General features: G+C 45.2%; 1 long non-coding RNA gene across 2 annotated transcripts in view; it reads right to left on the bottom strand.

Moving 5' to 3' along the window:
• Positions 1-16740, bottom strand: part of LOC104998049 — a 59436-nt gene extending 42696 nt beyond the window's left edge. For both annotated transcript variants that reach the window (XR_826407.1, XR_826406.1), the window contains exon 1: positions 16469-16740. This is a non-coding gene — a long non-coding RNA (uncharacterized LOC104998049). The remainder of the gene's footprint in view (positions 1-16468) is intronic.
• Between the last annotated feature and the right edge of the window lie 667 nt (positions 16741-17407).

Genomic DNA, 17407 nt, shown 5'->3' on the forward strand with positions numbered 1-17407 from the left:
ACTCAGATTCTTCACAGTCCAACTCTCACATCCATACATGACCACTGGAAAAACCATAGCCTTGACTAGACGGACCTTTATTGGCAAAGTAATGTCTCTGCTTTTGAATATGCTATCTAGGTTGTAAAAGAGACGATTTTTTGCCCACAAGGATGCCACAGTCTGGTATTATTGGGAACGCAAGAGGCAAAGTGGGCCCCAGGAGATTCCATTTATGTCCTGACTGGGAAGGAACAAGGGCATTTAGCTGTAATTGCACGCACAGGTTCTTAGAGGGTCAGGAGGAAGAAAACCGACAAACAGGAAGGAGGCGGTGGATTTTTGCAGTCAGTGCTCAGGGGTGCATGTGGATGAAAGAGGGGACATTTGAGGGCAGCGAAAATGGCACGGGATAGAAGCTGGGAGCCAGGGAACCAGCCAGCTCAGCTCGAGGCAAATGAACCCGGTGTCAGGCCTGGTCCGAGGTGGGGGATCCCCCAAGCTCAGCAGGAGGTGGGATGTGAAGGGTGCTAGGGCCAGGGAGGAGGAGGGACAGGTGCCTTGTCCCAGACATAGGTTCCAGCCTGGTTCTGGGGATAACTTTTCCGGGCTGGTTGTACAGGAGCCGTCTGCACCTGTGGGCCCAGGAGGTAATGGATCCTGGGCCCCACCGTGATAACCGGAGCTGCTTTTTCATTGCACCAGAAGGGCCGTTGTTTGGGAATGACCTCCGGGATTCCAGAGGCCACGTCTAATAATAACAATGTTATCAACGCTGCAAGGCTGAGCCGGGCAGAGTGTGTGTGTGTCTCTGGGTACCCGGGGGCCAGCGCCCAGCCCTGAAAGCAGAGCCGGCCAGGGCGTGAATGGGGAGGAAAATGCCAATCTCTTGACAAAAAGTTTGCTGCTAAAAAAGAAACCCTGGCCAACATTTTACAACCTGGACGCATTGTTAATGTGCTGCTTTATCTGGCAGGAATAGGAAGCCGTGTTGGAAAACAATATATTCTTTTTAGGTGCAAGGTCAGCCTCTGTTGGCCCTCGGGGTGTCTGCCAGCCCCCCGCCGACTGGGAGAAGGCTCCAGAGGCCGGCCAAGGCGCTTCCTGGGCGGAGAGAAGCGCGCTGAGCCAGCCACGCGGGAGGCGAGGTGCCACCCTCGCCATCCTGCGGGAAACCCCCCACCCCCGGACACAGGGCCCAAGGAGGCCTGCGAGGGGCTCCTCTGCCCCTCTGGGGGTGGGGCACAGGACAGAGACTGCAGAGAGAACACCTCATGCCCTTGTGCCATGTGGCACCAAGGCCCACCACGTGGAAGGAGGATGGTCCTGTGGTCCTTTGCCCACTCGCTTCAGGGACTATGGGCAGCAGCCCTCGGCCCAGGCTGGGAAGACTCAGAGCTGCTGCAGAACCACCCCCCCGCCCTATCCCCCCCCCAACCACACCCCCTGGCCCTCCCCAGAGCCAGAGCAGGTTGGGAGTGGAGAGGGTTCAGAAGTGCTCTTCTAAAACTTGTTCTCACTGGGAAAGAAAATCCCAGGGGTTACCAGCCAGTCCTGAGGAAGACGCAGGCTCTGCCACTGAGTAGCTGGGTAACCTCGTGCAAAGAGATTTAACCTCTCCAAAAAGTCTCAGTTTATTCCCAAGTAAGAGGGGAATGATAATACCTGCCACTCAGGGCCACTGGCTGGACCGAGTGAGATCACCAAAGCGAAGTGCTTTCAGCGCACGCCTGGCACATGGCTGGCATTAAGTCAAGGGTCTTTGTACTTGCTGTTCCCTCTACCTGGAACACTCTTTTAGAAAGACTGGTTGCCTTTCCTCCAACAGGTCCCTTCCCCAGTTTATCTGTCTCCACAGTGCTGTCTGATATACTGTCTACCGGTATCTAATATATGATGACTTTTACATTTTTATCTTCTTTACTGTATTTTCAAAACCAGAGGGATGCTCTGTGAGAATAAAGATGTGTGTGCTTGTTATTGCTGAATTCCCAGAATCTGGAATCATGCCTAGCATATAGTAGAAAGAAGCATATAGTAAGTGCTCAATAAACACTAAATGGGCTTCCCCAGTAGCTGAGAGGTAAAGAATCTCTCGGCAATGCAAGAGCTGCAGGAGACGCGGGATCAATCCCTGGGTGGGGAAGATTCCCCTAGAGGAGGAAATGGCAACCCACTCCAGTATTCTTGCCTGGAAAATCCCACGGACAAAGGAGCCTGGCAGGCTATAGTTCGTAGGGTTACAGAGTCGGACACAACTGAAGCAACTTAGCATTCAGGCACACAAATGTCATCACCATTTATCCTTAAATAAAGGATAAATGGTAATAATGATGAAGACAAGGATCAGAGTGTCAAAAGACTCAGGTTAATCTCCTGACTTCAAATTTCATAAGGTTGGTACTTCTACTAGGTCATAAACAACAAGGCAGGAATGGTATCTTATGTATCTGGATTCTCCAAAGCTAAGGTTGACAAATTTAGCAAATAAAAATACAGGACATTCAGCTAAATTTAATTTTTTTAGTATAAGCACATTCCAAATATTCCATACTACCTAGTTATAGGAAAACATGTTATTTGCTGTTTATCTAAAATTAAAATTTAACTGAAAGTGAAAGTGTGAGTCGCTTAGTAGTGTCCGACTCTTTGTGACCCCCTGGACTATAGCCCACCAGGCTCCTCTGTCCGTGGAATTCTCCAGGCAAGAATACTGGAGAGGGTTGCCATGCCCTCCTCCAGGGGATCTTCCTGACCCAGGGATTGAACCAGGGGTGCCTACATTTCAGGCAGATTATTGACCATCTGAGCCATCAGGAAAGCCCCCAGATTTAACCAGTGTCTTTTATTTTATCTAGCAACCCTATCCATAGCCCTCATGTAGAGTAGGCTCAAACTCTAGCTCAAGTAGTTGCTGCACGAATGAATAATATGCTCAAAATTCAGGCAAATCAGAGTACATCTAAATTAAAGAGAAAGGTCAGTCCCATCTGTGTGCTGGTAAAGTCTAAAGACTGACTTGTCAAGGAAAAACAAAGTGCTTTAATATACAGTAGCCTATTTCCATGGCGCAAATACTCTTGCCTATGTTTCCCCAGCTATGAAACAAAAGGTTGATTTGGGGAGCCTTTCCCAGCAGTGACATCATTGATATTCTCTCTGAATCCCCACTTTGCCCTTCCTCCATCTTCTTAGTCTCATCTCCTTTCCTCATTATCTTCCTTTTTGTAAAAAAAAATAAATAAATAAAATAACAGTTTTAAAAAATCCTATTTCCCCATTCCCTTCCCCTTCTGTCTCTCTCCCCAGGCTTTCAGTATCACAGACTCACTTCTCTCTCCTCACTCTCTCTACCCTCGCCCCCTCCCCTCAAACATTCACATACACACACATACCGCTGGGACTAACACTGGCCATGAATTAGAAACTGTCTCAATAAAACAACGAAAGAGGGAATTCCCTGACAGTCTAGTGGTTAGGACTGAAAGCTTTCACTTCGATGGGCTGGCTTCAACCTGTGGTTGGGGAAGTAAGATCCCACAAGCTGCATAGCATGGCCAATAAATAGACAAATACAATTACAAAACAAACAGAAAACAAAGAAAGAAACTGAGAGAGCTGGTAGCAGACACCACCTCCACGGAAAGGCGGATCTCCTTCGGAGCACTCAGCTCCCCAGTGTTACTCTTCTCTTCATAGATATTAACTCTGCCCTTCTCTTTCATCTAGAGACCACTTTGCCAGCCATTCAAACAAAAGATTATGCAGATTATCGTACGTATAAAGAAAGAAATTATCTTAACTAAACATCCCCAAACATAAGCCCTTGAATGGGAAGACTTGGACTTCTCAAGGCCACGAGTGCCCTGCAGGATGAGGAGGGCGCTGGCCTTAAGCCTCGTCCCCCACGTGGTGGGCAGCACAGAACCGCGAGAGGCAGCTTGCAGGAAACTCTGAAAGCAAATGAGAGCCCTCAAGCCTCATTAGACCTATTTATACAATTCTTCATTGGGAAAAATTAAATCTTCCAAACTCAGATAAATACCTCCCAGTGACAAATGAACTAGCCATCCCATTTAAACCCCAGCTCCAACACTGACAAATGTGTTACTTGAGCCACCCCACCAGGCAAGACGGGTTTCTTTATCTTGAATCCCCTTTAGGTGAGAGAAGAATAACACAAGGGCTACCGAGAAGGGTGGGAGGGGGCCACAGTGGGAGGTAGGACAGGCTGGTGAAGGGCACCTTCTCAGCCAGGTTGCCAAACCACAACCAACGCCTCCCCTCCTTGCCTGGCTCTGCCCAGGCTTTCTGCTAGGCTTGAGGGTTTCTCAGCCCAGGTGTGCTGGCCACCAGCCGTCCCCTCCAATGTCCTCAGAGACTCCAACAGCGCAGAGTGACGCAGGGCACCCTCAAGATGGCTCACTGCCTGCCCCCAGTATTTCTCAACAGGGACTGTCTTTTCCAGGAAACACTCCTTTTCTGGGAAAGGTTGGCAACATTAGAGAATGATCCTGGCAGGAAATGGCCAGTCACATCTGAGGGCCTCTAAGAAGAAATAGAGATAAGATAGAAGAAAGAGGAAAGCTTTGGCTGAGCCTCTGAAATGTTCCTTCCTGGAATGGCAATGGCATGGTGGAGAGCTGTGCTCTCCAGGACTGTGGCCATTGCCCACAGCAGCTATCGAGCATGTGAAAGGTGGCCTGCCTGAGTTGAGTGAGATTTCCTGCAAATGTAAAATACACACTGAAGTTTGAAGGCTTAGTACAAAAGAAGGATGTGAACCATCTCATTAACAATCTTTGTATACCGATTACGTATGGAAATGATATTTTGAATATGTGCATTGGATTGAATAAAATATCTTATTTAAATTAATGCCACTATAAAGTTGCACAAGGCTCATATTCTGTTTTCATTGGCTAGTGCCCCTCCAGGGAATCTTTAGCTTCAACATATTTGAATCCAGTTTCTCTCAAGAGCATGTTTTCAGATTGTGGAGTTTTTTCCCCAGGTTTTCTTTTTTCCCAGGGCCCCTAAAGTTACATTCATCCCAAGTCATGAAATGGAAAGCTAGACTTAGAAGCTCCTCGCTTCTGCATCTGGACCTGTTTCATTTGCTAAGCTCTCTGCCTCTTCCCATCATCTCTTACCCTTGCCGCTTCCCACACTCACCCTCGGAACACTGGCTCTTACATGCTGGCCTTTAGGTTTAGAAATAGCAGGATAAAAAGGCTGATAAGAACCCGAGGAGACCATCAAACCCATTCAAACTGGTCCACTTGACCCAACCCCAGCGAAACACAGCTGCATTGGTCTAATTCTTTTTTAAAAAGCAATAATTCTCATTTGTTTTCATGTAGTAAATAATGCTTATCCATTGTAGAAAAATGATGAAATAGAAGCCAAAAGAAGAAAATAGAAATCATCTACAAATCCAAGCCTCGAGTTAGCCATTATTGATTTTTGAGGGTACATCCTAATTAAATTTTATTGTTTACAACAAAAATAACTGTAACATTTATTGAGCACTTATTATGCCCAGGCACTGTGATAAGTGTTTTTAAGATAGTTTTCTTTGTAAGAATCCTAAAGTAGATTCTATTATTATCCTTGTATTACTGTTGAGAAAAACTGAGATTTAGCAAAGTTAAATATCATGTCCAAAGACAGCTCGTAGTGATCAGTTCTATTTAGTTGCTCAGTCGTGCCCAATTCTTTGTGACCCCATGGACTGCAGCATGCCAGGCTTCCCTGTTCATCACCAACTCCTGGAGCTTGCTCAAATTCATGTCCATCGAGTTGGTGATGCCATCCAACCATCTCATCCTCTGTTGTCCCCTTCTCCTCCTGCCTTCAATCTTTTCCAGCATCACGGTCTTTTCCAATGAGTCAGATCTTTGCATCAGGTGCCCAATGTATTGGAGTTTCAGCTTCGACATCAGTCCTTCCAATGTAGATTCAGGACTGATCTCCTTTAGGGTTGACTCGTTGGGTCTCCTTGCAGTCCAGCTCATAGTGATGATGATGATAGTCCAGATCATAGTGATGGGAAGAGTTAAACACAGGTCCAAAGGCCTTGGGCAGGAAGTCCTCAGACCCCTGCCTCTGACTGCAGTTCTGCAAGGAGAGATATGCTATCACCTCCCTCATAAACTTGTTTTCTTGAAGGCATCCATCTCCTCCTAATCTTCCTAAACTCTCAGTGCATGCTTCTGTCCATTCAGGCTGTGATAACAGAGTACCATAGGCTGAGAGGCTTAGAAATAATAGAACGTTCTTTTTCACAGTTCTGGAGGTTGGGAAGAGCAAGACACCAGCAGATTCAGGGTCCGGTGAGAACCCACTTCCTGGTTCATAGATGGCCACCTTCTCCCTGTGTCCTCACATGGACGAAGGGCTGGGGAGCCTTCTGGGGACTCTTTAGGAAGGAGCACTAAGCCACCATGAAGTCTCTGCCCTCATGACCTATTCAACTCCCAGAGGCCCCACTTCCAAATACCATCACACTGGGAGCTAGGCTTCATCACACGAATTTTAGAGGAACACAACCATTCAGTCTCTAGCAGTGCCATCCTTTATGTGTGTCCTAGTCCACTTCTAACTGCTTTTTATTTGTATATTCATGTACTCAACAGATACTCATTGGACACTCACTTTGTGCCAGGTGATACTCTGGGCAACTGGAAAACAACAATGAACACAGGGACAAAGTCACTCTTGTGGAGCTTGTATTTCAGTTTAGGGAGACAGACAATAAATTAACAAGCAAATACACATGATGTCAGGTAGTGAGACAAACCAATACAAAGAGAGAACTGAGTAGTATGAGAGGGAAACACAGTGACGGGGACAGAGTGGTGGGAAGCATCACGGTGTAGACTGCATTATTATTATTTGTAATTATTCCTGACTTGCATAGAACAACCTGGCTAAAATAGATTGCTGTTTTGTTAGGGTGGCCAGGGAAGACTTTGCAGATAATGTAACATTTGAGCAGAGACTTTGAAAGAAGTGAGGAAGTAAGCTATCAAATTACTTGGGAGAAGAACTTTCTACAGCAGGGATGAGATCTACAGACTAAATCCTTGGACCTTGCTTTCAGTTGGAAGACCTTACAGAGGTGAAAAGGAAACAGTAAGGAAGACTGGGAGGGGAAAGCCAATGAAATAAATAAATAAATAACCAGAAGAGAGGGGTAACCAGGCTGGTGAGGAAAACTTTGCAAGTTGATGGAAGTGAGCAACCCTGTCAGCTGCTCCTGATAGAGTAAGATATAGACTGAGAATTGGCCATTGGATTTAGCAATATGGAGAGCACATATATTACCAATATAAGCAAGTGCAACACACCAAGAGGTCACGGTAAAGGGCCTAGGGGATGGGAGGCCGTGAGCCTACACCCTTCCATCCTTGTCTCACGGTTCTTAGGGACACCAGCAGGTCAGTTAACTTCTTTAAACCGTTCTTACTAGTCTAATTTGGCTTCTCTCACTCTCATCTTTGAAATATTGGTGACAAAATGATGAGCAAGTGATACTTTTTATTTTTTTAATTTTCTTTTATCTTTGGCTGCTCTGGGTCTTTATTGCTGCGTGAGGGCTCCTCTGGTTTTGGCAAGTGGGGGCTAAGCTCCAGCTGTGGTGCCTGGGCTTCTCATTGCAGGGGCTTCTCTTGTTGCAGAGCATGGGCTCTAGGGCATGAGGGCTTCAGGAGCTGTGGAACAAAGGCTTAGTTGTTCCAAGGCACATGGAATCTTCCCAGACCAGGGATCAAACTGTGTCCGTTGCATGAGCCAGGTAGATTCTTAACCACTGGACCACCAGGGAAATCCCTAAGTGATACTTTTTGAAAAGCTAATGATGATTGGTGGTGAGTTTCCTATTTGAATGTCTCAGGACCCAATGTACCTTGCAAACTGTGATGAGTTGGCAGCTCTTGGAAGAAGGAATACATTTTCTAGCCTTTCATGAACTTACAATGCAGAATATTCTCAGGTTATCATGCCTATTCCCGGGAGCGGATTCATCACAACAGCAGAGTGTTACAACATGTATGTGACTGATGCCTTGTTAGCAAGCATTAACGTTAGAAGCAGTCATAACAGGACTAAACTGCTTGGACTCCAAGCAATTACTAACCTCAACAACTCTGAATTAACTTGAATTGTCTCCTTTTTTTCACTGTCTTCTGACAATAACAGTCTGGTCCTTTTCTGTCAAATTTCATCTTAAAAACACATCTTTGTTGTTCGGTCACTAAGTTGTGCCTGACTCTTTGCAACCCCATGGACTGCAGCACGCCAGGCTTCCCCGTCCTTCACCATCTACCAGAGTTTGCTCAAACGCGTGTCCGTTGAGTCGGTGATGCCATCCAAACCATCTCATCCTCTGTCGCTCCCTTCTCCTCCTGCTCTCAGTCTTTCCCAGGATCAGGGTCTTTTCCAATCAGTCGGCTCTTCGCATCAGGTGGCCAAAGTATTGGAGCTTCAGTATCAGTCCTTCCAGTGAATATTCAGCATTGATTTCCTTTAGGGTTGACTGGTAGACTTATAAACTGTTGGCCTGCCAATTACATGTATATATTATGTGTCAAGCCTATGTTTTTGCATCTAACCCATTTTGCAGAGTCCAGCTTGACTCTCCAGATCTACCTCTCGGTCTTCTTTTGCCATCTTCTTATGTAATTCATCTACAAGCTTGTTATTGTCCTTGACTATATAAGTTCCAGATCATGTGAAATTGGGATGTGACTCACTCAGCAAGGCCACACTTGGAATTCACTCAGTCCTTCAGTGTTAAGAGCGGGCAGGAGAGGTTTGATCTGAAGGACAATTTCCAGAGCCTGAAGGAAGTGCCGATCATAGGCATGCTTCCTTCCTCTAAGAACAAGAAAAGTTGGCTCTGGGAAAACCCCAGACAGATCTGCTCTGTTTGTTTCTGGAGCTTTGTCTTCTCAATCCAGAGGCTTCCAGAAACTTCCAAGAAGCAACAGGACTAAGAATATAGACCTTTCTCATCATTTAAAATAATTACAGTTTTCTCTCTCGGAAACTCCACATGCTCTTTCAATGAACTGGGCTGCTTTTCCAGCCGCCAGAAGAGGTGCAGGAGTGCTCTCTTTATCCATTGCATCTACACTGCTCTAGAAGGCTCTTTTTCATAAAGGGCAGCTCCTTTAAAAGGTCCAGGTTAGTGTCTGCAAATGTGAAGCTTTTGAAATGTTTGAGAACCGCTATGGGCCTTGGCTGCCCATTAGTACAGCTTCACAGTCTCGATGCTCTGCAAAGAAGTTTCTCAAAGTGTGCTCAGCATCGATTCATTCAACAAATAATCACAAAATAGTCATTTTGTCCAAGGTGTCGTTCCAGGCCCAGGAGGGCATAACGGTGAATAAAGCAGATACAAATCATTTTCCTCGTGGAGTTTACCTTCCACTGGGACAAGACTGAAAACAAACAAATTAAATAAGTGGAAATATAGTTAGTTAGACAGTGCTAAGTGCTACGGAGAAAAACCATCAGGGAAGGGGGAAAGGGGTACCCTGGATGAAGGGGTGGAAAGAGGGTTGTAATTTGCAATGGGAAGAGGGGAGGGTCAGGAAAGAGTGTGTTAAAAAGTGACATTTGAACAAAGACCAGAAGACGGTGATTGTGTGAGCTGCAGAAATCTGGGAGAAGAGCCCACTCGAGAGAAGGAAGAACAGTAGCACAAGTTCTGAGGCTGGGGTGTGCCTGGGATGTTTTTTTTTTTTCTTGTTAAATATTATTTATTTGTTTGACTGTGCTTTGTCTTAGTTATAGCATGCTAGATCTTCCGTCTTCACTGCAGCATGGAGGATCTTTGGCTGCAGCATTTCAAACTCTTAGTTGCAGCTTGCGGGATCTAGTTTGATGACTAGGGATCAAACCCAGCCCCCTTGCATTGGGAGGGAAATCCCTGAGATGTTCAAAGTCCAATAGGAAGGCCAGTGCAGGCCAGGTAAAGTGAACGAGGGAGTGAGTAGTAGGAAAGGGGTCGTAGGGCCCAAATCATTCACGCCTTTCTTTGTAGGGATTGGAGCTTTTGCTGTAATGAGATGGGGACCCACTGGAGGAATTTAAGAAACTGAATGACATATTCTAACTTATATTTCAATTGCAATTTACATTCTAATTTATATTTCACACTCAGCTACTGTGTGAAAAATAGATACCAGGGCCACCAATTAAGAGACTACAGCCATAATCCAAGTAAATACTGATGGTAGCAGATCACTCATTAAATTATAGAATGCCTATGCAAACTACAAACCTCAGAGTCAAACTTAGACCCACTAATCAAGGATGAGGGTTCCCAGAATGCTGAAGTTTTCACAAGAACTCTCTAGGTATTGTTTAAGTATGCTAGAGTTTAAAAACCATTCTTCTGTATTGTTCCAGCTGTCAATTTATTGCCTCTCAGCTCCAAATTGATCCTTCACTGTCTGCTCTGCAAAAAATAGATCTGGGCCCTTTAAATATGTGTCCTTCAGTAGCTGTCACAGTGTTCAGCTTTGTCAGCAGAGAGCCCTGGAGAAACGCTGCAGTAGGAAGAAGGCTTCCTTCCTGGTTCTGGGGTTCTGGCTCGGCAGCCGCCTGAGACACCAGCATGCTCTCCATGTCCCATTCCTCCAGCACGCAGGGTTTCCCCGGGAGCCAGCTCCTGTGACGCGGACACTGGCTCCAGCACCAGGCTCTTAGAGAGCATGTGGCTTTCCCAGCACCAGTTTCTGCAGTGGGCAGCTTCTTCAGTGCCAGGCTCTGGGCGTACTGGCAGCTTTGCGAGCAGCCAGCTGCTGAAGCACAGGCGGCTTCCAGCACCCATTTCCTTCAGTGCATGGCCAGACAGCAGGATGCCCCCCTCCCATCCAGCAGCTTCCCCAGCATGAGGCGACTTCATATGAAGTGCCTCCAGAGACCCACCTCCTGTGCAACGTTCCCTGCATTTTAGAGAACTCATTTACCCCCAGTTCCACAGACGCAGCTACTGCTCTTCAGTCCAGTGGGCTCTAGCCCCAACCGATAGTCCATTCTCCAAGTATGTCCAGATCTCAGCTTGGGGGAGGGTAGAAGGAGAGGGCAGTAGGGGACAAGTGATCTTTCTAGGGCTTCTATCTCAGTCCTGGGTGTGAGAGCTGTGCCTTACATCTGCCATTCCTATATCTTAGAGTTCACTTTTACTTATTTCTAAACAACCCTGTTATAGTTAATATTTTCTTAAATAAATGTCTGTTTTTAAAAAATATTTATTTATTTGACTGCACCTGGTCTTAGTCGAAACGCATGGGATCTTCAGTCTTTAGTTGCAGCATGAGAACTCTCGGTTGCCGCATGTGGGACCTAGTTCCCTGGTGGTGGTGTTGTTTAGTCACTCAGTCACGTTTGACTCTATGCAACCCTGTGGGCTGTATAGCCCGCCAGGCTCCTCTGTCCATGGAATTCTCCAGGCATGAATACTGGAGAGGGTTGACCAGGGATCAAACCCAGGCTCCTTGCATTGGGGGCGTGGAGTCTTATCTACTGGACCACCAGGGAAGTCCCAGTCAGTTAGTTCAGTCGCTCAGTCGTGTCTGACTCTTTGTGACCCCATGAATCACAGCACGCCAGGCCTCCCTGTCCATCACCAACTCCTGGAGTTCATTCAAACTCACGTCCATCAAGTCAGTGATGCCATCCCACCATCTCATCCTCTGTCGTCCCCTTCTCCTCCTGCCCCCAATCCCTCCCAGCATCAGAGTCTTTTCCAATGAGTCAACTCTTCACAAGAGGTGACCAAAGTACTGGAGTTTCAGCTTTAGCATCATTCCTTCCAAAGAAATCCCAGGGCTGATCTCCTTCAGAATGGACTGGTTGGATCTCCTTGCAGTCCAAGGGACTCTCAAGAGTCTTCTCCAACACCACAGTTCAAAAGCATCAATTCTTCAGCCCTCAGCTTTCTTCACAGTCCAACTCTCACATCCATACATGACCACAGGAAAAACCATAGCCTTGACTAGACGGACCTTTGTTGGCAAAGTAATGTCTCTGCTTTTGAATATGCTATCTAGGTTGGTCATAACTTTTCTTCCAAGGAGTAAGTGTCGTTACTAATTTTTATATTAACTTTTTCAGGCTTAAATTACTCTGGAGATTCTCTTTCCTGATTGAACCCTGATACACACAGCATCACTCATCTGGAAGGAAATTTAAAAACCCAATCTCTACATTGCCAAACTTGAATATTTGGAAATAATTGGATAATGGAGTCAAACTTCCCAGTTTTCACCCAGCTTCTTGGTAGAGTTTTATGCATGGTAAACAATGATCTCTGCCTCACTGCTATTTGTCTTCAACTAGAAGAACCTAGAAAGCAAAGTCTTTCCAAACTGCCAGGATGTAGAGCCTAGCAGGGTTACTTCTGCCTGAAGGGAAGATAATGACAGACAAGCCCTTCAGGATGTATAAATAATCCCTGAGCAGAATCAGAGACCTTCTGGAGGTTCTTCCAGTATCAATATCCTTTTGCTTTTTTATATCCCAGATGCTTTTTTGTATTTTTTTACCTGTTTACATTTGGAGAAATTGAGTCCACTTGGATTAGATATATGACCTATAAATTAAGTTGTTTTTTTTTAATTTATTTTTTGTTGCGGTCACCAACTCCAGATCTGACAAGTTATAAAGAAATATCAATCTTTGAGACAGATGTCCTCTGAAGACAATTAATCAGAAAAATTTAGAAAGCACTGCTTGGTAGAAAAATAATGTGAACCATACAAGTAACTTTAAATATTCTACTGCTGCTGCTGCTGCTGCTAAGTTGCTTCAGTCATGTCCAACTCTGTGCGACCCATAGACAACAGCCCACCAGGCTCCTCTGTCCCTGGGATTCTCCAGGCAAGAACACTGGAGTGGGTTGCCATTTCCTTCTCCAGTGCATGAAAGTGGAAAGTGAAAGTGAAGTCACTCAGTCGTGTTCGACTCTTAGCGACCCCATGGACTGCAGCCTACCAGGCTCCTCCATCCATGGGATTTTCCAGGCAAGAGTACTAGCTGTATTTGGCTAGTGCACGAACTTTGCTCTAGTTGTGGTAAGCGGAGGCTATTCTCTAGTGGTGGCACATGGGCTTTAGGGTAGGCAGCCTTCAGGAACTGCAGCTCCCAGGCTTTAGAGCACAAGCTCAATAGTTGTGGTGCATGGGCTTCGTTGCTCTGCACAATGTGGGATCTTCCTGGACCAGGTATCAGACCCATGTCTCCTGCATTGGCAGGTGGATTCTTTACCACTGAGCCACGAGGGAAGCCCTCCTAGCCATATTTTTAAAGGTAACAAGTAAAATTATTTTTAATAATATAGTTAATTTAAACATATATATGCCATATATAAAAATTATCACTTAAAATGTAATTAATATTTAAAATACTATTGAGATAGCTCACATTCTTCTTTCTGGTCTTTGAAATTCAGCATGTATTATATACTTACAACCTTTCTTGATGCAGGCCAGCCCCATCAAGTGCTCAAAAGCCATGCGTGCCAAGTAACCCGTCTAGCTCAGCCCCCCTCATTTTAAGCAGAGGGCACAGAATCCCCAAAGAATTTTGAGTTATTCTTTCTAATTCATAAAATCAGTGCCAGAATAAGCCCAACTCTGCCCTTGATTAGCTGTGTGACTCAGGGCAAATTTCCTTACCTTTCTGAGCTTCAACTTCTTTTTCTATAAAATAGAAATAATAATACATTGTCAAGAGCTGTACTAAGGATTAAGTAAGGGAATGGATGTAAAGCACTTAGCCCATAGTGCTGCTAAGTCGCTTCAGTCGTGTCTGACTCCTGGCGACCCCATGGACTGCAGCCTACCAGGCTCCTCCATCCATGGAATTTTCCAGGCCAGAGTACTGGAGTGGGGTGCCGAGTACTAAGTTATCATATTGGACTTCACCAACAGCATTTCCTTTCATCTTTTATCAGGAAGCAGAGCAGGGCAGCTCCCGTTGCACACCACTGGCTTTGGGTGTGGGATTAGTCTAGCCAGCAAGAGCAAGGGCATGGTACTACATGTGCCCATCAAAGCGTTAGCACAGCTCTTCCCATGTTTCCAAATTAGACAGTGAAAGTGTTAGTCATTCAGTTGTGTCTGATTCTATGTGACCCCATGGACTGTAGCCCACCAGGCTCTTCTATCCATAGGATACTTCAGGCAAGAATACTAGAGTGGATAGTCATTCCCTTCTCCAGGGGATCTTCCCAACCCAGGGATCAAACCCAGGTCTCCGGCATTGCAGGCAGATTCTTTACCCTCTGAGCCACCAGGGAAGTCCCAAGTTAGACAACAGAAAGTTGATTTTCCTTTCAAGATTCTCTTTGTAAAAGTACCGTGATGAATGTTTAAAATTTCAGCAAGAAGAATAGTTATAGGGAGAATGTCATTAAACACCCCCGCCCATCCAAGTCCCTGGTGACCCTTAGAGCCCTGACTCACCTGGCTTCCCCATTGACCCTTCCTGCCCGACCAGAAGCCACAGTGCTTGCTCAAAAGGAGATAATGTTATTTGTTGACATTTCCCAGGTGACAACAAAGCCAAGCCCTCTTTTAGGGATCTGAGTCTTTGCATATAATTAGCAGATCAAATTACCCTCGGGGAACTGAGGCTTGGCATTCCTCATTGTCAAGAAGAACCACAGCCTTCAGAGAAAGGGGGTGGAGACAACCAACTACACTTCTTTGGGCCTTTCTTCATTTAAGGATCTCAAAGGGAGCAATACACAAGAGAGGCGCACAGAGTTCCAGGCTCTGCTTCTCCTTTTTCTTAAAAACTTACTTCCAAGGACGCATGCTCTGGAAACTGGAGCATAAACAGAGATCAGCAAATAGAATATTTCACTTTCACTTAATAGGTGTCTTTAGATGCCCTATCATTTGTGAAACACTTGGTCAAAAATCATTTTTAAATATCAAGAAATTTACAATCTATTTTGAAAGAAAATATGGAAGAAGTGGGTTTATGTCATGTAGATGGCAACATGATATATTATGTATCATGTATGATATCAAGTATTGGCTTATATTTGTTACCTATGTAATTACTACTGCAGTATTAGATTGTTCATTAAGAAGACTGAATATCTGAAGCCACTGCACTTAGCTATGAAGAGGTGTGAAATGACATCGGGCTGGAGGGGTTTTTGTTTTTGTTTCCAATCTATCAGAAGTGATATATTTATAAATTACAAGGTCTTCAGCTTTTAAACAGGAAAGGAATTTGGACACAGGCTATAAAATGCATGGACCTTGAAGATATTATGCTAAGTGACATAAAGCAGGTCTCAAAAGGAAAAAAAAAACTTCCATGATCCCACTTACACAGATACTTAGAGGAGTCCAGTCTATACAGACAGAAAGAATGGTGGTTGCCAGGGGTTGGAGTTGGTGTAAACAGTTATCGTTTAATGGGTGGATGGGTTGGGAGATTTTTACAAGACCAAAGACCCAGGTAAAATCTTTAGGAAGGAGGCAGAGTTTGAAACATCAATTGAGTTTAAATGAAATCGAAGGGGATTCCAGGGGAGTGTGTGGAAAGACTAGGGGCGAAGATCAAAGGAAGGAAAGTCGTGGAAGGCAGGGTGGGGCGTGGTGGTGATGGTGATGATGGAAGAGATGGGGAAGGCTGATGGCAAGTGGGGGTGGCGAGTACACTGGAGACGGAGTGGTACCATGTTTTGCCAATGGGTGGCTTCACCAGCCCCTCCATGCCCAGTCCTTCCTTAGCTGGTTTCAGCATCCCTTCCATGCTTGGCCTTGGAGAGGGAGTGGCTTGCAAAGCCCCCACAAGGCTGCTGCCCCAGCCTGAATGAAAGCCAGGCTTCAGAGGTATGGTCGCACATTTTGATTTTCTGGTACCAGCCTTCGCACTGGGACACCCGACCTTTCTTCTCACACTTCTAGCCACACAGAGACTTGCCCAACAGTGGAGTAAGTGATACAGACTTGACCTTGAAGTACAGACTCAATAAGAGGAACATGATGAATAAAAATGATAAGTGGGAGAATGAAAGTTGACTAAGAAAAGAATCATGGCCACTAGGCTTCTTGGTAATCTGGGAACTTTTTAATAAATCTCATCTTATTGCATTTGCACCCTGGGCATGGTCTCCTGAAGAGACCATCATGCAGGGCAGTGAAACCCAGGAACTAATGAGCAGGCTTCCCCCACAAAATTAGAGGAAGCTTTAGCTATATTGACTTTTAATGCGCCCAAGCCATTTTGTCTCAGTACACTTTATTGTACTGATCGCTGCGTTACCTGATTTTGCAAAACAAAGAACCATCACAGGAGCTGATCCTAATGACCACTTGCTCTTTGAGTAGCTTATCTATGACCCCTCTTTTAAATGAAGTTGGCACTTTCAGACTTCTTTTTCCTTCCTACAGAGTTTTTCTTAAGAGTCTAGAACAATTCCTTTAAAAACAAAGTTTAAGAGCAAACTCACCCATTTAGTTGCCTTGGCCCTTAAAAAACCCTTCCCAATGAATCTTCGCTGATTCCCCGACAAAATTCTTTGCTCTCTGTAAATGGTGCTGACAAAGGAAAATCAAATTAAAGTGTTAGTCCCAGAATTCCATCACCTGAATGTGTTTGAATGGCTTTTTCATCCTCAGTCTGGAATCCGGCTTCAGCCATTAGCACTTTTCCTAAGAGGAGACAACTTGCTGAAGTTACATCTGCAACCGAAAAAGCTGATGTCGACCAAAGGCTGTCATTCGTCATAGGCTGTCTTTCCCTTTGCTGAAGAAGTGAAATCAGATGAGTTGCTGACATCTGGTGGTTGCTAAGCAGAGTGTAAGCTGGGTCTTAGAAGGACTTCTACCTCAGATTACGATAAACTCCCCAACCTCCAATTCTTAGAGGCCTCCCCTCCAACTAAGAACACTTTTGTATCCAAAGGGAAAGCAAGAATGCAAACTAAGAAGCAAAAGATACAATGCATTGAGAAGAGGCATGTTGGCTACCAGAATGAAAAGTGAAAACTTACCTTCTCTGGAAGTGACTTCCGGGATTTGAACAAAGATTTAACTTGGCCCCAGTGTACCCAGGGTTTGATGGCAAAAATCCCCTGGAGTAGGAAATGGTAACCCACTTCAGTATTCTTGCCTGGGAAATCCCACGGACAGAGGAGCCTGGTGGACTATATAGGCCATGGGGTCGCAAAGAGTCAAACACCATTGAGCGACTAAACAGCGTACCCGATGAGTCCTAGAAGGTGGGATTCCTTTTTGGTTGAAAGTAACATTTTTGTTGCAGCTGGAAATAATTCTGCTTCTTTTCCTTTGTTGCTCAACTATTTTAAACAGCCCTTCATTTGTCTGTGGCCATAGAGTAGAAAGTGGCTTCCAGAGCATTCTGAATTCTTCTGCTCTCCTGTTTCTCA

Source organism: Bison bison, unplaced genomic scaffold (genome assembly GCF_000754665.1).
Source record: "Bison bison bison isolate TAMUID 2011002044 unplaced genomic scaffold, Bison_UMD1.0 scf7180017864322, whole genome shotgun sequence".
Lineage (NCBI taxonomy): Eukaryota > Metazoa > Chordata > Mammalia > Artiodactyla > Bovidae > Bison > Bison bison.